The sequence below is a fragment of the Heterocephalus glaber genome, unplaced genomic scaffold (assembly GCF_053883595.1).
Source record: "Heterocephalus glaber isolate CG9 unplaced genomic scaffold, H.glaber_assembly_v1.0 deba00001472, whole genome shotgun sequence".
Lineage (NCBI taxonomy): Eukaryota > Metazoa > Chordata > Mammalia > Rodentia > Bathyergidae > Heterocephalus > Heterocephalus glaber.
Window position 1 is genome coordinate 48,909,615 of NW_028258315.1, and position 24,161 is coordinate 48,933,775.

The window sequence follows — 24,161 nt, forward strand, 5'->3', positions numbered from 1 at the left end:
AAATAATAGTTACATTGTGGTAGGTACTGGAAGCAATATAGAGATGATGTGCATAGGTTACTGCAGGTGCTATGACATTTTATATAAGGGATTGGAGCATCTGCAGATATTAACTAATATCCATATGAGGGCATCCTGAAACCGATCCTTTTTGAATACCGAGGGAGGGCTGTGTTGCTCATGCCCACCATGTTTCATAGCTCTAAGCCCCCACTGTTCTCCCTGCCAGGAATGCTGGGCTTCAGTACCCGCTCCGGCCTGATGAGTTCATGTATATCAAATGCCATGGTCAACTGTCCCTTTCTCTGTGTTCCCTTCCCTAATGTCCTGAGTCAGATTTAGACATACTTTCTCTTCCATATATTTAGTACATTTTTACCTCTGTATCAACCATATATGAAATGACATCTTTAAATATCTAGCTGGTAAATTAGGTTTTATTTACCTTTGTTTTCTCAGTACCTAACATGGTACTGGGAATACTTGGTTCTGAAAATGTTGAATGAGTGAGTGAATTATTAGCAGACAGAGATACAGTCTTAAAAATCACCTCATTTAGGTTTTGCTGATGAGGGATCCAGAGGTGAGCAAGGCTGCCATGCATTTCCAGGAAAATGAACATGAGGTTGTGATTGAGTCTGAGTGTGTCCATTTGCACATACATTTGTGTGGGTGGCTGGTTCATAGCATCCCCTGTGTTCCCAAGGGAATTCATGAGGAAATAATAGGGCTACAAATTTCTGATACAATTCAATCTTCTCAAAAAGCTAAGGCCTATTTGTTCTCTGCTGTGTGACAACAACAAAAAACAAAGCAAAGGGGAATGGGAGCTGTGGAAAGGAATTAGAGTAGACATGAGTGCCCTTGAAGCTGAGATGGACTTGAACCACAGCAGCATGGGATGCAGCCCAGAGCTTAGTTCATTCTCTCCCAAGTTCAAGGAAGGATTAGCCAATGACAAGGAAGGAGTGGGTACTGACAAGTGGAGTAGATTCCCCCCTCTTCCTCTTGAGTCATTCCTGTGTCTCTACGATGTTCGGAGCCCACGGGAGGTAACGTTGGTTTGTGAATTTCTTGTTATTTGAAACTAGCAGCTAAATTACAGTGCCACTCGCTGTGGCTTCTCCTTCCTTTCTTTCTGGCTTCATCAATTCCCTTTGCGTTTTCTACTGGGTGAGTTATTTACCATTTGCTTTCCTAAGCTGGTGTTTGTGTAGTGTCACTGGCCAAAGTTAACATGTGCTTCTGGCTGCCCCAGGGATTCCTTCACCTCATAATGATAGAATTAATCTATCAATGTGATCTCTAAAAGCACCTCCAGGCCTGATTCTTGAATGGGAGGCAGAGAGGGGTGGAAAGGATCTGTTGGCATGATCGTCATTATCTAAATGGATGCAAATGGCAGCAGATTGAAAATACTCATCCTTACCAGAATTAACAAGAATCCAAAACTGGCTATTTGCATGTTTTATTGTAATGGTAAATTGAGACAAAATTATCCAGTGGGGTTATGGGTGCTTCAGGAAGGTATTGGCTCCCACATTTACTTTTGCTGTCTTGGTGGTATGAGAAGATGGCAGGCTTTCTAAACATTTGTGCAGCCCAACTTGGGAGAGTATTTGGGCAAATTAGGGAAACGGCATGAGTTTAAGCGAGCTGAGTTCCATTAGCCATCTTTCCTCATTAGTTCCTGTCAAAGGATGGCTTTCTAACCAGTGCCTTCCTTTCGCGACAGTAACTAACTTTTACTGAGCACCACCTGTGTTTCAGGTACAGTGTTAAGGTCTTTACACACATTATGTCATTCACGTCCTCCCTCTAGGGTAGTATCATTTCCGCTGTACAGATAGGGAGTCTGAGACAGAGAGAAATCAAGCAAGTTAACCACATTCACACAGGACCCAGTTGAGTCAAGATGTAAAAACATGTTTGTCTAACTCCACAGTCAGAGTCATGGATATGTGAAATAATGTCTCTTTCTATTACCAAAGAATTCATTTATTCAAATCATCTATTCAACAAAATTCACTGAACACCTTCTATAAGTTAGTTGCTAAGTGAAACAACTAAAATGGAAAGTAGACATTGCCCCTGCCTTCAGGGACTTGCAGTGTATAGTGAATGTGTTAGGAATAACCAAAAATGAAACTCTGTTTTTTAAATGCAAACATCAGAATTATCTTTCTTATCTTCTTCCTCCTCATCAACATCATCTTGAAAGTGATTCTTTATTGGTCACAGAGTGTTTGTTAAAGCAAAATCAGAACTACATTACTGCATTTTCTGCCACAAGAGCCAGGGTTTCTGGCAGGAGGTTTCTCAATTGCTTATCCAGATGGGTTACTGTCAGGCCTCTTACTAATCTGCAGACTTGGACTAGGCACACCTGAATCACAGCACTGTCCCAAGCTGGGATCACCACTCTACAGATTCAAAGTCAAACACCAATTCAAGGTGATCGGTGCCAGTGTGGACCCTGGTGCTTTCCAGATATGAAATGTGGGCATAAGTTACCACCATGGCCCAGAGGGATACAGGAAGGCTTCATGGAAAGGCAAATTGAAGACAGCACATACATGCACATGTACACACACACACACACACACACACACAAACATACAGGCAAGACGTGCTCAACAAGTATGAAACTATTGAGCAGCAAGAATAATAGTGTCAGAGCCATTTTGTGCAACTGTGTAGGTTGAGCTCTGTGCATCTCCTGGGGACCAGGGGACAATGTACAGTTTAGATTATTTACTGTATGACCATCTCTGAAGATGTGCAATGCCCAATCTGTACAACTGTACCTCAAGGTCCTGGGTCCCTGGGTCCATGAAGGAAAAACCTCATGAAAAGGGAGTGGCCTTGAGATCAACAATTCAGGACACACGCAAGGAGTACTGGCAAGTGTTCTTTCATGGGTCAGATAGGACAGGACCCTCAATTTTCAGAAACCTCATCTATAAAATACTATCAATTACAGTAGAATTATCAATTAATGTGAAAAACCATAGACAGCAACTTGACCCAAGGGACCACAGTTGATTGACATCATTAGTGAGGGGACTAGTTGACAACATGCATCTCCCTTTGTGATGCACACAAAGGAGCACAGCGTCTTGCATGCAGTATTCCAGTCCAGAATGTGTGGTCCGAACAGAATGAAAAGACTGCACTCCCTAAAAGAGCAAGGGTTGTGAAATATGAGGAATGACTGAGAGACCATTTCACATTGGAGGAGTCCAAAAAATGATGACTAAATTCAAGGCAAATCCCTGGATCAGAAAGGAAAAGAAGCATACTGCAAAGCTGGAAAAATTTGAAAGGGATCTGTGTATTGGATCCACTGAGCCATTTGGGAGAGTGGGATGCTGACTTTGTAGGATATCACTGTTTTCCTCAAATGCACACTGGGGTGTTTGAGGACAATGGGACATCCTGTCTGATTTGCTCTCAAGACTAATGATCATGGAAATACACCATGGAGCACAGAAGATGGAGTCAGTGTAAAACAGTAATGAGGAGGGAGTCCAAGAGAAGCAGACTCAGGACATTTTTGTATTGTTTTGGCAAATTTCCCTAAATTTATAATTAACTTTTTAAAGTAATATTTAGAAAGTTTAAACTAAAATATGGGGAAAGAGTGGTTTTTAGATAATATTAAAAATAATCAAATCAATAACAATGTTATATTCCACCATTTACATACCAAGCACTGTAATACCTTATTTCTTATTCTTAGAGGAGCCATCTGGAGAGATGTTATTGTTCTCTCTTTTAAGCTGAGGAACAGAGGCTGAGAGAGATTAAGCCACTTGCCCATGGTCATTCTGCTGACCAGGAGCAGTGACTGTATTCAAACCCGAGCAGCCTGATCCTGAAGCCCATACTCTCAGCCCCATCCCAGGAGTCCATGTGGAGCAGTCACAGGCACTATACTGTTCGGATTATGATGAAGCACGTTTTAGGGGTCAGACCCTGTGCTATGTGCATCCCATTTTCTAAGCTCTCGACTTTGTGAGGTCTGCACTCTTGTGATCTCTGTGGGACACTTCAGTCTCGGGCCACGAAAACTTTACTTTACACAGCTAGAGACTGTGAGAGCCGGGGACTCAGTTCAATCTGGTTTCAAAGTCCCTGCTCCTTATAAGAAAGGACATGTCTTGCTGAATCATGGCAGTGTACAAGATGTAGAGGGATCAGTGACCATTTTTAGGTTCCTGGCCTCGGAACCATGCTAATTCTGAATTGCTGTGATTAGCGCCCAATAAGTAAGTGTGCAGGACAAGCTTGTCATCAGGCAGAGTGGGCACAATGTCTACAGCCCAGGATATATTTAGGAGCCTGTAAGATGTTGTAATTTCTCATAAAATCAGAGTACAAAATATAATTCATCTTGGATTACATTTGTCTTAATACCCAACTAGCGATCAAATATAATCTTTATTATTTTTGTTATGAAGGAAGGGCTCATAAACGTGGAATAGCCTAGAGCCCATGAAAGCCACAATATAGCCCTGCAAGTGTTGTTAAAAACTCAACAGTAATCAAAATAAACCTTGGGTACAGTACATGCAAAGCACACTTAGCCAAACAACAGTGGTTCCTTTAGGACAGATTGCATTACCTAAGATCTATTGCAAAGGGAAAATTGCAATTGTATTGACTTCGTGAAGTGGAAAACGATTAGCCACACAGTAAAGAGAATATTCAATCCACAGGATAAAATATTAAAGTCATATCTCAAAGTAGCAACAAGACGTAGGCAATTTTGTGTGTGTGGTTTGGCAGATGTCCCCTTACAGTATTTTGGGGGTCATGAGCTATTCGCCTGCACATTGCTTAGTCTTTGTGTGTGACAATGTCACACAATGTTAAAATTTTGTCTGTGATTCTACTACCCACCAATTAGAAGACAGGCCACGTGGACGAAGTGGATGAAGTTGTTTTGCTGTTTCAATTTTTGATGTTCTTTGTCAGTTACGGTACATTTTATTTTGGGTGAAGGAAAAACTCAACTAAATTGTTTTCAGCCCAAAAGGAGGTTATTGAATCACACAACCCAAAAGACCAACGTTAATCTAATTTCAGGCATGGCTTGTTTAGGGCTCAAAGTGACTAGGCCCTAGCTCCTCTCCAATTTGACTTAGCTGTCTCCTGTATGCTACTTTCCTTCTCAGCCTGTGAGTGATAGCAAAATGGGGGCGGCAGTTCCAAATCCAGAGGGAAACAAACACCCCCCCACACACACACACAACATCCTCATAAACCTCAGGAATGACTGGACCAGCTTGGGAAGTGTGCCTGAGCACTGTGGGCAGTGGCCATTGGATGACTCTTGGGTTATAAATTCTGCTCCAGGCTGAAATTGAGGAAAAACCAGATCTTTCCATAAAAGCCAGGGTAAGTAAAACCTATCAACAAAATGCTCCAAAGTCTCTATACCCCTAGAGATATGACTTGAGTCTTCAGTGATATATCCCTGGAGATATTTGAGAGGTATTATGGCTCAAGTGCTGGGTACACAGCCTGTCAGATCAGAGAACCCGCCTCCCCTTACACATTGGATGAATAATTTGGCCATTCTATTCCTTAGTTTCCTCAGCTATGATGTTGAGATAACAACATATCCTTTGCAGTGCCTTCCATGAGGCCAAAGAAGTACCTGCCATACTTAACAGTCAAAAAAGGGTAAATTAATTTGCCATTCATATGGACACTGAGGCACAGCATAGGATCCACAAAGCATCAATGTAATTATTAAAACCTATGAAAATGTTTTATACTCATAAAAAATTATACTCATGAAAAAATTATTTTTATCACCATCAGAATCAAAAGTAACCTGATTTTTTACTAAATACATCATGAAGAACATGACATATGATGGAGAGAACTGAAAGTTTTTTTAAAAACTTAAGCTTATTAACCAATGTTAATATGTAGTTCCTGTTTAGTTACTGATTCACATTTTATAAAATGTTTATAAAATCAAATAGGACCTCTGGAAAAATTTAATTAATTAGACATTTGATGATAGTAAAGAACTATTATTAATTTTGTTATTAAGGTAATAACACTGAGATTGCATTTTGAAGGTCCTTTTTGTTTAGAAGTAGATATTGTAATATCTATGAAATGATGTGGGATTTACTATGGGATTTACTTTAGAATCCTAAAATAAATAAAATAACACGTGGAAACAATTGGAAGAGTACATGCATATACATTAAACTATTCTCCTGATTTTTGTACTTATTCAAAATATTTCATTCTAAATATTTAAAAAGAAAAAAGAAAGAGGTGTAAGATCAGGTGAAAGAGCGACTCAGACCCAGCTCCTTCAGGCCCTTTAACCTGAGTGTACCTTGCCCAGAGCATAAGGTCTGTTAGGGAGTGAAAGAACTTTCCCCAGGAATAAATCCTTCCGATGGTAAATTCCAGCTCAGTCTGAGGCAGGGTAACTCACCCATGTTCTCCTTTGGGTCCTTGGTTTCTTTACTTGCAAAGTGAGTTATGCTGTATTCATACATTTTCAGCTTTAAAAAATTTCAGGAAGAGAAAAAAAATCTTTTTGAAATGACATCTACAAAAGTCTCATATGTGGACTAGATCATAAAACAGCAGCCTGGTCTGAAAGGAGGTAATAGAAAGCAGAGCCCCCTCCTCACAGGAAGGGAGTTCTGGGAAACCATCAGCCATCTCTGCTGGTAGTGTTGTGTGGTTAATGTGTCTTGCCTAACAAAGGTGTTCTCAGTGCTACTTTCTTGGGAAAAAGCTTTCTTGGTTGCTCAGCCTGCTACCCAGTTCATGTGTCTCCTTTCCATTTTCATTTCCACTGCCATTTACTGCAGGGTATCGCTCCCCACACTGCCATTTTCTGGGGGCTCCTGTCCTCCTGAACATTGTGCAAATGTATTAATTAGCCCACATCTAGGCAGGCTTTTTCATGCATGCAGATTTAAAAACCAAAATCTTAAAATGACCCCTCCTACTAAGTCCCCAATCGAAAAAATTATATACAAATACAAATCGTGTTAATCTCTTTTTTACAGACCTAGTTCTCCACCTCAGTCTGACCCCCCCAACTTTGTTTTGTTGTTTTCTGAATTCAAATTCCTTGACCACCTCCCACCCCCTGCATCAAACCTATCATGTTTTAGTGGCATGTGCTGGTTAATGTCTGTCTTTCCTTTGTGCTTTCTCCTACATGAAATTATTCTAGACAGCTAAGTTAGGTAGAAATATTATAGGCAGTCAGATAAGGCTGGATCCTCGACAAAGGAAAATACATTGCAACCATGGCTGGACATCTGTTACAGACCAGGCCTGAAGACAAAGACAAAATGACCAGGCCTGCATACTTCCCCTAAGGACAAGATAAGCAGTAACACCTGACCTAGTGAAGTCTAGATAGACATAAGTCACCTCAGTGGGTGACCAAGACCTCTGGACCCATCATTTCCTAGAAAAAGTCTTTGTTTTCTCCATGCACGCTTGTTACGTGACTTGTTCCCGCATTGGATTGCGATTACCTAAGCAACTATATTTGTAACCTTAATGGTTGTTCATAGCTTTAACCTATGTTGTACCCATGTGATTTTTGCTCAGTAAAACTTCTTCTGAGGGTGGGGATTTAGCTCAGTGGTTCTGCCGCCTGCTCTGAAAGCACAAGGTCCCAAGTTCAATCCCTGGTACCAAAAAAAAAAAAAAAACCTCTCCTGAAAAGTGAGGTCCTCAACTACCCATTCGGGACCCCTTCCTGCCTCTCCTGAGCTGTTCTCTCAATAAATATTTCCTACCCTTAACCTCCTTTGTTCTTAGAATTCATTCTTCAATTTTGGGGAACACAAACTGAGAGTATCAGAAATCTAACAGGTTGGGAATTATATCATTTACAAGTATCATCTCTGTATCAAGGTGAGCCCCTTCCCCACTCTGTTCCATGCATACAATAGGATGTTACATTTTGGACCCAAATAAATACTTGGTCAGTTCTTCAGAGTCAGTAGAGAGTTCAAAATACGGACTGAAACTCCTCAAGCAGTTTTGCAATCTATTTAGTTTATATGTGTATGTTGTTATTTACATACAATTTCTGTCATGGAACATTTCATGATATTCAAAAGTTGCATGTAAAAGTCATTGTTGATTACTTCATTGCACTGAATCTCCCTTTTCTGGGAGGTTACATTTTTTGTAGAATTAGGGGAGAATCAATATATTGAATAGGCTTTAAAGCATCAGCAGTTGTTACTATTGTACAAGTCTGTGAGTATTTTCTGAGAACCTTTATGGACCCAGCACTGCCTGAGAATAAGACAGGGGACAGGAAAGGCACTCTGTAAAGATTTGATGTTGTGAAGGAATTCCAAGGGCTTGTCTTTTTTAGAGAAAATGAAAGCAACTTCATGGCATTAGGTTATGGGAGCTATGTCTTGGTGTCAGCCTGGACCAGCAATACCCTTCTGGATCAGTTGTACACTCACTGTATTTGGGGTCTGACATTGTAACCAGATAGGGTCCAGGGAGGTCCTCTCACAGAAGAGATGGGGACATTACCTCATCCCCTCCCTCTACAGAGGAAGTTCATCAACTCTTGTCACAGAAAAGCATTTCAGGAAACATCCGTGAGAGGCATAGGCAGTATTAAGCAGAATCAAAAAAATACACACTCAGAAAGGAGTGCAGGCGCTCGAGGGTACTGCATTATGGTCTAGGATTGAGGGTGTTTATGTGGTCTTGGGGGTGTCCTCAAGACAATGATGTAAGACAGTGATAACAAACCTTTTAGAGCTTTCAATGATAACAAAAAGCCTGCTGCAGCATGTGTAGCATAGTTTGCCACCACTGATCTGGAATATGTATTCTCAGCATCTGTCAGGTTACCCATGGGTGGGCTAGGTTAGGATGCAAATCATTTGCATGTGTTTGAAGTTTAGAGATATGGTTCCCAATTGATAGTGGGGCTTCCTTGAGGGTTAGAGTCTGTGGAATCTGTGAATTAATACTTTGGGAAGAAAAATACAGGCCTAATTTATCAACTTATTTTATCTTTAAGATTCTTAGGACTTTAGGAAGAAGAAACCTGGAAGGAAAAACAGACTTAGGAGTTAAAAAGGCACTGTAATCTTGAGTAATTTTGATTGTGTCTTGAAGCTGCAGTTTCCTTAAAAGTATAATTTAAAAATGATGATTTCCTTCTCTGCTTTCTACTTATCTTTATTTTTTTCTATCCTACCTCAACATGAGTTTTTCAAAGAAGAACATTAAACACACATATGCATGCTATTCATTATGGTCGTATTTTCATGAAGTAAGGACATCTTAGTTTTGTTTTTTTTTGAAAAAAGAAATACAGGGAAATATTTTCAACTGCTTAAATTTTGAAAATGCATCATGTTGTGTTTGGGTTTTTTTCCAGTTCATAGGGAAGCTACAGAAATGCTGCCACCCATCCCAGCCTGGGAGCCCCTGGTGTGAATTTTGAGGCTCTGTACTTGTGAAGTGCTTGCTTGTGTTCTGTCTGCAGAGACAGGGAGTGGCCTGGTGGTTTCAGGGATGTTAATCAGGACGAGCACACTGGGGGAGCCTGCTTCACAGCAAACATGGGGCTTTGCCTCTGGCTCCTGGGAAATGAGGACACATTACAGGAAGGTGGTTCACTGCCAGGCATCTGCCCTGGGCACTGTAGGAAGTTGGTTGGGTGTGGATAGGAAATAGTGTGAATCACAGGAAGTATAAATCCTGATAATGCCCTAGGGTGGGGGAATAAGCTCCAGACCTCCTCACACTTTGACAAAGCCTTTGCTTCTTCTGTTCCTGGGCTGAGAGAGTTGCTTGACTAGGCAGTAGAATCCCATGTGCTACCCACAAGTCACTCCAGTAGCATCTGGTCTAGCAGAGACACAGAGATGGAGGGGTTAACTCACCTGGGGTTAGGACTCAGCACCAGAAAGCTTTCTGGAAGTTTGCGAGACCCAGTAGGAGGTTTCAAGGCCAGAGTTATCTGGCCAGCCACACATGCATCCAGCACCTCAGGGTCCAGGTAACAGGCAAATGCAAAATCAGGAAATGGGGTCATTCTTCCCACTTCACCTTTTACTGCTGAAGAGCATAAAAGGAGGAGCTAGGACTGAAGGTGCCAGGAATGTATATGAGATGTGCATCCACACAGAAACCAGCAGGCTGCCCAACTGAGTGAGGATGTGAGCCATAGGTGTCATTTTACATGTTCTAGTGGCCATAGTAAACAAAGTAACAAGAAACAGGGTGCAATTAATTTTCATAATTTTAATAATATGCTATATAACCCAATATATAAAATATAGTCATCTCATCATGTAATCAATATGAAAATCATTCATGAGTTTTATATATCCTTTTTTTATACCAAATCTCCAAACCAGAGAGTTTGACAACAGCATATCACAATAACCCCATTTCCTGATTTTGGATCTGCCTATCTTACCTTGGTCCCAAGGTGTAGGATGTGTGTGTGGCTGGCCAGACAAGTGGCATAACAGCACATATCAATTCAGATGAGCCACATTTCAACTGCTTAGGGGAAAGTGGCTGTCCCATTGGATTGTACAGATCTAGAGGTTAAAAGCACATGATTTTTTTTTATTTTAAAGATTTTTTTTTCTTAGTATCAAAACAGAAAGATGTTCAAAATAAAATATCCTTAAAACAGAATTACAAAAAGTACTGAAGTTTTGCTTTTATTATCTACTATATGGATATATACATAAGGGATGAAATTTACATATTAAAATGGAAACAATGTTTGCTTGTGAGAAATTTGATTAAAATAGATATTTTCTTTTAATTTCAGTTATTAATTTCCTATATTTTCCTTTTATTTTCTGTAATGATTATAAATGTTTGTATAATGGAATAGTAGTAGGTACGTTATTTCTTCTCAAAGAATTTAAACAAATATGACGAATGATGACATTTGTCAGTGCTGAATGATGGGTGATCTATGTGGTTAGTGTAAAATACATATATATGCTGTTTAAAAATGTGTATCTAATACAAAATTAAAATATTTTTATAATAGTATCTGTTCATTGAAGATAAATTTAGAAATGTAAATAAAAGACACAAAAAGTGAATGGCTTGGCTTTCTGAGGATAACTAGATACATATGTACATGTATAGATGCATGTACATATGATATATTACATATACTTTGACTTTTTTCACTTTATTCTTTCACATTCCCCAGCAGTTGGCACTCTCTACAGATACAACATCATCTTAACATTCATGGTAGACAGAGCCCTACAGAGGGAGCCTCCTATGAGTTATAGGGCTAGATTTTCTACCTGCACTTCCCAGGTTCAAATCCCAGTTATCCCTCTTTCCAGCTCTATAACCATGAGGAAATTACATACATCTTTCTCTAGTTTTTTAGTTTTTTGAAAAAATCTGTAAGATAAGATAAATAATATATGAACATAGGAATTTTAATGTCTATAAAGTACTTAGAATTACATCTGGCATATTGTAAACTTTGTGACTGAAAAATAATAACAGAATTAGTTCTTTGTAGAGTCTACCTTACTTGGAATCAAGTATTATTATAACACTGAGTAGTCTGATACTGATTATTTGGCCTTTTGGAGAAGTAGCAAAGCATAATTCCAGGACACAGTAAATGATGCATGTTATCTAGGTCATAGAGGTGTTTGTTTCTCACTAAAGATTGTGGAACTTCTCCTCCCACTCCTGTCACCTAAGCGTCTGCTCCATGGGCATTACTGGAATACCCCAGGGTATGTTCCAAGGACCTGGTGAAGATCAGCGGGCGATATGTGGAAAAAGGGAGGTGATTTTAGGTTAAATTTGGGAAACTCTTGATGAAACAAATGTAATGAGGTTTATTTTGTGTAGGTCTTTAATATATTAACATGCACTGACAATCCTCAACAAAGGATATAACATGAAATGTTTCCTATCCTTTTTTACTAACACTTCAGGAAGTAGTACTATGCCCGGTTCACTTTGTGAAGCACTGTTTTATACTTTCAACAGTAATTTCAATACCACAGTCCTTTGGAAATGGAAAGCTGGTGTTAATTTGAAGTCCTGATGATCTCAGGCTTAAGCAGAAAATCTTTTGTTTCCTGCCTTTCCATAATTGTTTTGGGAAAATCTTTCCCATTGGTTTTTGCCCTGGATTAAGTGGATTTTCTGTATGTTTAGTGGCATCTAGGCTTTCTTGCCTGAAGAATGTAACATCATGGGGTCATAGTCAAGCAGCAAGAGTTGTAGAAAATGTGAGGTAAAAATATTTGAACCCTGGGGCATTTTCTGAGAATTTGTGCATGTACTAGTTTTCAATGATCTGTAATACATTGCCAACTGAACAGCTTCAAATGACACATTTCATCATCCCATCACTTCTGTTTGTCAAACTCTGATCATGACTTAACTGGGCTCCTTGCTTTTGTGCAATCCAAGGTCTGGGGTCTTATCAGAGGCTCAATTAGGAAAGACTTGGCTTCCAGGCTTTGTATGTTCTTGACAGTATAGTGGTTCCCATTATACATGGTTTCTCTTTATATGCTTTCAGCTGTGGTCAGCTGTGGTCTGAAAATATTAAACGGAAAATTCTAGAAATAATGAACCAGTTTTGTTTGTGTGTTTTTCCAAGTGGCATGATGAAATCTCACACCATCTTATTGTGCACGGCCCAAAATTTAAATCGTGGCTTTGTCCAGGGTATCCATGCTGGATGTGCTACTTGACCATTAATCACTGAGTATTCATCTCAGTTATCACAGTGACTGTCACAGTATCTCATGCTTGTGTTCAAGTAACCCTTATTTTACATTATAATGGCCTCAAAGCACAAGAATAGTGATGATGGCAATTTAATTACAGTATATTGCTATAATTGTTCTTTTTAATTATTGTTGATCTCTTACTGTGTCTAATTTGCAAATTAAACTTCATGAAAAGTATATATGTACAGGAAAAAACATAGTATATAGACTTGGGTATTATTCATGGTTTAAGGCATGTGCTGGAAGTCTTGGAACCTATGCTGTGCCAATAAGTAGGGACCACTCTACTCATTTCCTCGCAGATGTAGAAGTCATGGCTGTTTGCACTCTTACACAACGCAGCATTGTTACAGGAGTGACTACCTGTTACCTATGGTTAGATTGGTTAGAATCAAGTCACAGGTCCTAGACTGGCTCAAGGAGAGGGAATCACCTATGGTGTAGATCACTACTGGTCACTTTAGGATGTATCTGCTGCAGTACGTTTTCTGAAATTATGAGTGATGGGGATGTAGCCTGTTCAATCCCCAGTAACACCAAAACAATAAACAACAACAAAAACTACAGTTTAAAACTTTACACAAAATAGTTCATTTGGTAATTTCTCACAAGCAATAAAAACTAATCCTTTGCCAACAAATTCTCCACCAAAATATACAAGATAATCCAAAAATCCCTTACCAAAATACAAGCAAATCAAATCCAACAATATATCAAAAGAGTAACACATGACAACCAAGTGGAGTTTTCCGAGAACTGCTATTGGTTTAACATCAAAAATCAATGTAATTCCTCATTTCAACTGAGTATGAGAGTTCCTATAGCTCTACAGTCACACCTACACTTATGTCTAACTTCTTAAATTAGAGCAAACTGTTATGCATGGTTTAAGTTACACTTTCCTAGCTATATTGAACATTCTGCATGAGTTTATTGGCCTTTCTTATGTCTTCTGTGAAATTCTTATTTGTGGCTTTTGACTTTTTTTTTTCTGTTGGATTGCCTTCTGCATACTAATCTTTCGCAAGGAATATAAATATATCCCACATTTTAAAATTTTTCGTTTGAAAATTTTATCTATTATTATTATATTAATCCTGTTAAAAGAATTAATTTTAATGTAAAAAACTAAAATTATGAGTGCTATATTGTTTTCTTTAGCAGAACTGAAATTTGATGAATGATTGCATCTAGTTATTTCTTTATATAATTTGTATCAACTGATCTAAACTTGTTTTTATTTAAGTTGTGCCCTCTTTCTGAATCCTCTCATTTCTTTGACTGGATTTTAAAGTAAAAGGCAAGGATAGCATCTCTTCCTATTGTCCCCAGCTGCTCATGTGGCTCTCAGGGTAGCTTTTAATGAATATATGTTTCTTTTATACATGAGAGAAGTTCTGACCTATGTCAGGCTGTACCTTCTTTGCTAGGCAATCTTCAGCAAATTGCTTAATGAACGGTGTCCTTTTGTAATATACCTGTATATGACAGACATAATGCATGCAAATGCAGTTTCTGAGGTTCAGTTTAAGTGACACAGACATATCAGCACACATAAAAAAAGTAGTATTAATTTTATAGTCAGGGGCACTAAAACTGGGATTCTAGCCAGAATAAAAAGATTCTAAATTCTTCTTAACTACTCGATTTTTCTATTTCTGCCTATTAACATTTTGTTTTTACAAGAAAGAGAGTGATCTGGCAAACAGAGTGTAATTTATTGCCTGGGATGCAGTAATAGTATGAATTGAAATAATAGCAAAATCTAACGGTATTGTTATTGGACATTCACGAGGCAAAAAACAAAGGAGGAAACGGCTCGCTCTGTTAAATCAGTTTTTAAAAATGATCCTCACTGGTTCAAATTCATTCAAGTTACCATAATTAGTCTATAATTGTATAATTCTCTATTTGTAATAACCTATAATTAACTAATCCAATTTATTGAAACTAATTAAGTCTCTTGTTTGGGATAAACAGTTAAAATAATCATTTTTACTTTTCCAAAGGATTAAAAAAACCTGGTTACTTTGTAATAAGCAATGGTAAGAAGTAAGGAATGCCTTTAAAAAAAAATTGCCTTTAAAAACAACTGTTATAGTGAGGGGGGAGGGGAAAGGAGGCGGAACATTTCAAAAACTCTTTGCCTCATACTGCCATCTGCTGGTAAATTTCCAAAATGCAACTTTGGACTCATTTCTCATCAAAAATATAATTCATTGCTCCAAATTTCTGTTATTTAAATTCATATAAAACTTGGGATTCAAATTAGACTTGTGTTTGAATATTAATGAGGTACAAATAAAATTTCAAGCTATCAAAACAACTGGACACTTTCCCCATAGTGTGGAAGAAATACCAATTCCAGAATGTTTTTTTAATTCCCCATTATGAAAATTATTACTTCCATCATTTAGCCATCTGCATGGGGTTATAGCAGCAAATTAAAAATCCCAGAGCCCTGTCCTCTCCACAGTTTACTAGATTAGGGTTAAATTAGTTCAATTTTCTTGGTGAAGTGCCTATCACAGCACTCTCTCTTCATTTCATGTGGAGATAATAAAAACTGACAAGTCTAAAATACGAGTCTTGCATTTGTTCGGCACTGATCTGGAGCCCGCTGATAACTACAGTCGTTAGTGGGACCCGTCCTGTTTCAGCTTCAGACTCAGCAGCAGCTGGGGGAGCTGTTGCCGCTGGGGCGGACTGAAGAGGTCAGTGGCAAGGGCGTGGGCTGCTCCTGGGCTGGGTGTGCGGGTGGGAAGGGGAAGCCGGGGCTGTGCCCAAGGCCTGTGCACAATGCCCTTCTGTGGGATGCACCCCACACACATGGCTTGACGGGAATTTTCTGGACAGGACATCTCCCACTTTCTGAGATGGAAAGCAGACCACTTTCCCCCAGGTTAAAGAAGTTTGCAACAGCAATGATCTTCCTTAAAGTGAGTGTTCCGCAGTCTTCACATGAGCAGGCTTTCTAGTTCAGTCTTAATGTTCTTAGATTTACAATCATTGTCACCCCTTGAGAAGCTACAGAGCAGGCATGTCCAACCCATGGGCCTATGGGCCGCATGCAATCCTGGACAACTGGTAGTGCGCCCGTACAAAATTATACATTTGTACCATTCCTATGTGAGTTGTAGCAATATTTTTTATAACTCCATTGCTGGGTGCTGAGCCAAATGCATAGGGACAAGGGAACGCTGTGAAGGGGAGGGCACAGTGCAACCCTGTCTCCGGTATCTGCTGTACAAAGCCAGTTGAATCCAAATCTGTGTGCACTGGGCTTTTCATGCAATTATGTAACTTGGTGAATAAAATGCAGTAATTCCTGATAATTGTGATTCACCTTGTGGGCTAGTGGTATTATTTCATCCAATAATTTAATCATGGTTTTGTTCCTTATAAACATTAACTATACTAACTATACTATTGTGTCCAACACAATTCCTCTTGACTCAGTGCTGCCTAGGCAAACCAACAGCCTGGACACCCACAGTATAGGAAGTTTAAAGCAATCTTGGGTTAAACAATGTGCATTTCATCATACCAAGCTCTTTATTAGTTAGGTTACTGCTGCTGGTGACTCTTAGAGCCTGAGTTTCCTACTCAGAATTTCTTAACTTCAAGTTCACATGTAACTTTATGTTAGACTTAGGGTGTTCCATGAACACCCCTGAAAGTATTTGAGATGTATGTGTATGAGTGTATGCCATATGATTATACAGTTTCATTCTTAAAAGTTTTGTTCATTGGATTTTCCAGGAGCCCATAATTTCTTCCCATCACTCCAATCAGTTAAGCTTGTCTATGAGTCTGCTCTTAAATGAAGATTCAAATGTCACATAATTCACAGGGCTATCATGGGGATAAACAAAATGGACAAAGTTACAGGCAGAGTGTGTGTGGTACTTGTAAATGTTAATTTCCATTAAGGCATCAGAACAGGGCCAAAACTATTACTAAAAATAAGAGCCACTGTGAATTAATTGGGATGTACTGTGAATGGGCTTATGGAGACTCTCTTAGTGAGTGGCAGCAGCATCCTCATCTGGCCACAGTGTAACTCATGATTGGTCTTATGGTGTTGTTCCCATTATAAGGCAGCCTGATTTGTCTGAAGGGAACCAAGATGTGACCTTTCAGGAGGTCAGATTCTTAGCAGCAACATTACCAGCAGAATAAAATGCTTCTCTGTCAAATCAAGGGCTTGTGGATTACACCTGTGGGAGGAGACAGAAGTGTGTAAAACACTTGCCAGACTGTCCAGTTGTGGGACATGGGACATTAGTCAACCAGCTTCATACCATAGGACATTTACCCCCACACTTTGGGGGCTATGCTGGGCTGTGGATGAAGAGTCGTCTAGAACCAGAGGCAGCCCTGAGGATTATTCAGTTAATCATCCAATGATACAAATACTTATAAGAGATACAAGCACTCTAGGAGGCTGAGGCTGGCAGACCTCAGACTGGGCAACTTAGCAACTTAGCAACACCATTGGCTAGAAGCTGCAAGGAGAGATTCTCCCCTAGAGGGTTCAGAGTGTGTGAGGCTCTGCTGACACTTTAATTTCAAAACCCTTTGTCCAAAGTAAAACCACACTCAGGTGCCAGGGCTTATGAAGGGACCTATTTTTGGGGGTCACTGTTCAGCCCAACCTATAATCAGGTAGTAGAATGATGAAGAGCAGCATCATGTGGGTGATTTGAGATGAGGCAGTCAGTATAAGCCTTTGACATTATCAGCATTTAGAAGCACACAGGAAGAGGAAACAACCCTGTGACTGTTAACTTCTCTGAAAGGGAATCCAAGGCTAACCCACCTTCTGCTGGGGCAATTTAGACAGAAACAGGAAGCAGACACAGGAAGTCCCACCTCCAGTGCCTCCAACTCTCCTCACTTCCTGCTGCCTTCCAGCTCTATGAGCATACATTGGATTACCTAACTGTATACTTTTCTTTTTCTTTTTTAAGCCCTGCACTAATGTATTAATACCCTATACTAAATCTCCTCTGTTAAAATACCTACTATGTCTTCTAGTGTCCTGACTAAACCCTGCCTAATACATAGCATTGCTCTGAGTCAAGCTCCATCCACAGGGACTTTCAGTTAACCAAGGCAACAAGGAGATATTGGCTTAATTAGCAGGACCACCTCAGCACAAAGAACCAGCAGAAAATCCTAACACACGTCTAGAGGCAAAGCAGCAACCAAGACCAAGTCCCCGCCTACAGAGAGTGCATGATCTAGTGGGCAGGCCCAGGCAACACGCAAATATACCAGTGAGTTAGGCCAACTTCTGGTCTCCAAAAGTGTGAATGAATATATTTGTGTTGTTTCAGCCCCCCAGCTTGTGATAATTTGTTACAGCAGCCTCAGGTATCCTTAAGGGTCCAGAAAAATGACCCTCATAGAGCTGACATTTCTAAAAATTTGCTAACTGGCTGGCTGCTTCTGTGGGTTTTTGATGTCACTTGATTTATGTTTCTGAAGAACATGCTACCTGTGTTGTAATGAAGAGTATTCTTTCCCTGAATAAACAGGAAATAACCTTAATGTTTGGTTCTCTTATTCCAGAAGCAAGGTGGTGAGTGAAGGGGAAAGTGGCAGGTTGGAGCTTTGAAGTCTAAATTACCTCACTGATCTGTCTCCAGCAGACCACTTATCATCAGACCTACATCTCTCCTGTTGTTTTCACATTGACATACTCATGGAGTCCTTGGAGTAGGCTTTGTTTTGAAATTCCTTTAGGTCTGTCTTAATGAAAACTCAAAACGGCTCATTTTCCTTCTACATCGGGTATAATTTCACCCTCCCCCACCGCCCCAGGGGACTTTGGCACCACTTGGAAACATTTTGTGTTGTCCTAACTGGGGGAGGGGGCTCCTGGCATCTAGTAGGTAGAAACTGGGGATGCTGCTAGACATCCTGCAATGCACAGAACAGCCCTCCACAGTGATGAACTATCTGGCTCAGAATATTAATAGGGCGGGTCTGGATTAAAATTTTTGTGCATTATTTCATAAAAGTCTAATACAATAGGTAAAGCATCAAATTGGGAGTCTGAATTAGACTTTAAATCTTGCTTCTTTGCTATATGAGGAACATGAAGTTAGTTAACAAGATGATTAAGGCTCGGCCACCTCTTGCCAGCTGGTGGTCACCACCATGCACCCTCACTCATTGGTGTTGGCAAGTTTCTTGGCCAGGCCGCCACAGAACTGCACAAGGTCTTCAGCAAAGGCCAAACCCAACATATGCAGTGGTACAAGCTGCATTCCAGGACAGGCAAGCAGGAAAAGGAATGCAGGAGATCCAAGTCACTGTTCTATCTGTTCTCTCAAAACAACTTGAGCCTAGCACGTTTGACGTGTCCATAAAGGACAAGTCTCAGCCCTCTCCAGCAAGCTCAAGGACAAACAAGATGAACGGCAAGGCAAGGAGTGTGACCTGGAAATTGCCTCTGCTATCCTCTCAAGCAGTGCCCTGGAGGACCCTGAGCTAAGCAGCCTGGGCAAGGTGGGCAAAGCCAAAGGTTTCTGCTTAACAACAAACTATGCAAGTCGTCCCTGACCCAGGGACAGCCCCTTGTCCTTGGCCAGTGGGAGCCTGGCCTACCAGGGCCACTGCATTGAGGTCCTTAACCACTCACTGAGCCACAGTAGTGGGCTGTCCAGTGAAGGGGCAGGGACTCTACCTAGTCCCCCAAATTGCTCACCCATAAGAGGACCTAGAGAGACAAGGACAGCCAGCTGTTTTTGGCCCATCCTAGGCCCTTCTTGACCTCCAGGCCACCTTGATGCTGGCCCCATTCTTTCCTCTGTGTCAGTGAGAGCCACATTTACAACAAAGAACCCCAATCCCCTGTGCTGCACTGCAGCTCCATCTTGGCCCACTTCCCCCTCCAGCTCCCTTCACATCATCTCTTCTAGGCCCTCTGAGGAGGGGCCTCAGCTTTCAAATGACTCCTGGGGTAGAGGCAGCTGTGGCACCTGTAGCAGTCAGAGGTGTCACCTGGGCAGGGGGAGCTGAGTGTTCAGGCCAAAGTGGTAGTTGTGGAGGAGTAGGCCTCAGCCCCTGAGGGGAAGCCAGTTCAGGTTGCCACCTTTAGTGGCCTCCTCTGAGGCTGTGGTGGAGAAGGAAGGAGCTGGGCAGGAGGAGGGCAAGCCCCAGATAGGCCTTTTTCACCAGCATCACTAGGGCCTGACTCAGAGCGAGTTGGGGCACCACAGCTCTATGGGGGAGCAGGGTGGTCCTTCTCCCCACACCACTCATCCAGTGGTTGGCTTGAGAGAATTCAAGGAATCAACTCAGAATCCCAGCCTGTGGGGTCTCCTCAGGAGAGTCTTACCCAGCTGCTCCTTCCTACTACCTTCCCTGCTCCCCTGGGCTCCTGCTATCCAACTTCTGCTCTTACTGCTGCTCTTATGCTAAGTGCTAACATTTTTTTTCCCACTGCCTCCCATGCTGCTGCCGCCCCTGAAGCCAACCTGCCTGGATTCTTGAGTGTCACCATCCTGGCCCTTGCCTCATCACAGAGCAAACCCTTCTTGGAGGAGCTTACAGCTGACACAGTGCTAAACTCTCCCTCTCTCCCCAGTGCCTGGAGGGCCACCCCCACCTCCCTGCCTCCCCTGGGAGAGCCCTGTCTGACTGGGAAAATGGAACCTTCAACATCTTTGCAGCCTGCAGTCTGGTGGCTGGACTGCAGGACTCTGGCCCAGGGTCTGTGGCTGTGAAGGCAACTGAGCCCCAAGGAGACCTTCAGAGAGGAAACGGTGGGAGGAGAGTGTGGCCAGTTGGGACTGAACCAACAGAGCACAAATGCATCTGACCTGGGCCCCTTGGGTCAGCAGGAACCCTGGAGCTGCACCTCCAAGCCTCGGCCTGGCAACAGACCGAGCTGCTGGCCCTGGAAGGCGGAGCTGGGCAAAGTCCAGCTGATACTGGGAAGTCTCTGAAGCTCCTGAGAAGTGATCAGTGCGTGGAGGAGCTGCCTGGTTTGGATGACACCCCTGAGGGCCAAGACACGGAGGACCACTAAAAGGAAAGCTAGCTTTTCCACAGCTCAGTACAGCTGATGACTCCCAGCCCTGGGATATGGTCACCATTTCTCCTGCAGCTGAGATGGCTTCACCAGTCCTGCAGGTAGAGTCTGATGAGCTGTCTCCTTCCCAGCTGCAGCCAGAATCACCCAAAACTGTGAACTCCACAAGCAGCGAGGGCTGTACCCTGCTGGAGCTGGAGGCAGACCCTAAACCTGAAAGGGGGTTGGATAAGGGACCACAGCACACCACCTCCCAAGCCACCTTGCCTCTTCCTTCCCTGAAATTCCCAGGTGGAGGAGGAAGAGAAGGCTGCAGGGGGGCTGAGTAACCAGGGATCCGACAGAGAAGATATTACCCCAAGTACTTGGTCTGTTGGTCCTCAGGAAGCCAAGGAGGGCAAGAAACCTGAGCAGAGGAGTCAGACAGCCAGTCTTCTGGAGCCTTGCTGGGTGAGCCAGGCATGAAAGAACCAGTAGAGAATGCCAGTCCCTTGAGTCCAGAGCCTGCCCATTTGTGCCTGCCAGCTGCCTTGAGGAGCCTGACACCTATCATGGTATTTAGGTAGCTCAGCTCTTTCCAGTCAGCAGGTCTGGGGGCCTCCAGAGAGAGAAGGCCCTGAGCCCCAGAGCCAGGATCCAGTAGAAGATGCCCCTGGGCCTCTGTTAGATGCCCACCAGCAGGCAGATCTGTGGGCCTCGGAGGAGGATGTCTTGAGCCCCTTCTTGTCTCACGGGAGCTGAGATCCCCCAGCCTCCCAACTACATCTCTGCCAGGGTCCAGGGAGTCTTCCATCCACTCTGGTCCAGAAGAGCCACCCACACCCCCAGAGCCTGCCTTTTCACCACTCCCTCTCCTGCCCCTGGGCCAGCTACCACCATGGAGGACCCAGCCTCTGTGCTCCCCCCTGCCTGGATTCTGGCTCCTGACCTCTTTCTACCCCCAAGGGAGTCACCTCACCCCCAATTCCTTTGAGCCTCCCCACACTGAAGGTTCCCCTGCCCCACTCAGGGAAAACCAAGCTGCAACCACCCTAGACTCTCCACTTGTGCTTCTGCCCTTGCAGACACGACCAGCTGAGAAGCCACAGCCCAGTGCCAGTCCCCACCCTGTGAAGCCCCTTAGCACTGGGCCTGGGCAGCCCTGACAGGAGGCAGCCCTGCTCCAGTGTGAGCATGGCCCTAAGAAGTGGGCTAGAGAAGCTCAAAATAGTCACATCTGGCAGCATTCAGCCAGTCTCCCTGGCGCTCCAGCTTGGCCTCAAGAGGCTAAAGGCATGTTCCTATGGTGCATGTGGAAACTGAGCCCACAGGATGAGCATGTGCAGGAGCTAGAGAGCTACATCAACTTGCTGCTGCTGTGTATCATGGAGACCTCAGCCACACTGCTGTACATCGCCCTGGCCCCTCAAGTAGACCCCATCCTCATTCCCATGTGCAGAGGGTCGGTGAGGACCTGCTATCCAGACAGGGCCCATGTCTGCTCACCTGCTGCTCCTCCCATCAAACACACTCACCTCAGCAGGATATAGCTTGGCCCCAGAGTCACTCCCTGCTCCCCCACTCCTGCCTGTCTGATGGGGGCTTTGAGACTCCCGTTGTACATTCACTGTACAATTTGTGTATCTATGGGGGCCTTGGAGCTTTCCCACCGACATCTTTTCAAACTCTTGAGTTTTTTTAAAAATAATTTTATTGGTACATTTTAGGTATACAATATACTGACATTCATCATTGGAAATTTGCACCTTTACATAATCTCTCTTGGTTTTCATTTTTTCCCCCTTCCCCTTCCCTCCCTTCAACCCCTCCATCCATCCCTATTTACAAAGATTTTGTTTCCATGTTTTCATATTAATTCCATTCCCTTCTTTCCTTTCCCCTATCCCTCCCACCTCCCCTTCCCTTTTGCCCCTTTTCTTCCTATTTCACATTACCTATTATACGTTTTAGTCTTTATTCACACTTTCAGTTTCTCACACCAGAGAAACTATTTGGTACTTACACATGTGTATCCTATTTATTTCACTTAAGAGTATCACCTCTATGTGTCCACTTAGCTATAAATGTCTCTAATTTATCATTTTTGTGGCTGAGTAGTACTCCATTTTATTGAAAAACCATATTTTCCTTATCCAGTCTCCAGTTCATGGGCAATTGGGTTGCTTCCAAGTTTTAGCTATTACAAACTGTGCTGCTATGAACATGGGTGCACATATATCACTGTGGTATGATTCTTTTAATTCTTTGGGGAAGATACCCAGCAGGGAAATAGCTGGGTCAAATGGGACTTCCAGTCCTAGCTCTTTGAGGTATCTCCATACTGATTTCCACGGTGGTTGCACCAGTCTATACTCCCACCAGTAATGGAGCAGGGTTCCTCTTTCCCCACAGCCCCGCCAGCATTTGCTATTGGCTGATTTCATGATAGCAGCCATTCTTTCTGGGGTGAGGTGGAATCTCAGCGTTGTTTTTATTTACATCTCTCAAATGACCAGTTACATTGAACATTTTTTCATATGTTTATTTGCTATTTCTACTTCTTTGTGTGAGAAATGTCTGTTCATTTCAGATGCCCATTTATGGATTGGGTCTTTAAATTTGGGAGGTCAGATTTTTTTAAGTTCTTTGTAGTTCTAGATAGTGGACCTTTGTCTGAGAAAGAGCAGGTGAAATTTTTTTCCCCACATTGTAGCTTGTCTCTTCACACTATTGGTGGTTTCTCTTGCTGTGTAGAAGCTTTTTAGTAAGAAGAGATCCCACTTATTGATTATTTGTGCTAGTTCATGGGCAACTGAGGTTTTGTTCATAAAATCTTTTCCTACACCAATGTCTTCAAGAGTTCTACCTAACCTCTGTTCCAGCCGGTTCAGTGTTTCTGTTTTAGTATTTAGATCTTTAATCCATTTTGATTTTAGTTTACTGCATTTAGATGAGAGATATGGGTCTAGTTTTAATCTTTGACAACTTAAAGCTCAATTTTTCCAGCACCATTTATTAAAGAGGCTATGTTTCCTCCAGTGAGGGTGTTTGGCACATTTGTTGAAGATGAGGTTGCTGAGTGTGTCTGGAGTTGTTTCTGCATCTTCTAATTTGCTCCACTGGTGCTCAGGTCTGTTTCTTTGTCAGTACCATGCTGTTTTTATCACAGTAGCTTTGTAGTAGAGTTTCAAGTTGGGGATTGTGATACCTCCTGCCATGTCTCTGTTGCCTAGAAATTGCTTTTCTTATTCTAGGTCTCTTCTTCTTCCAAGTGAATTTTTGGATTGTTTCCTCAAGGTCTGTGAAGTATGCTGCTGGGATTTCAATTGAGATAGCAT

The 24,161-nt window shown here is 42.1% G+C and overlaps 1 pseudogene; it reads left to right on the forward strand.

The window, feature by feature from the left end:
* Positions 1 to 854: 854 nt before the first annotated feature.
* On the forward strand, positions 855 to 22,373 carry LOC110351078 (uncharacterized; annotated as a pseudogene).
* Positions 22,374 to 24,161: the final 1,788 nt, after the last annotated feature.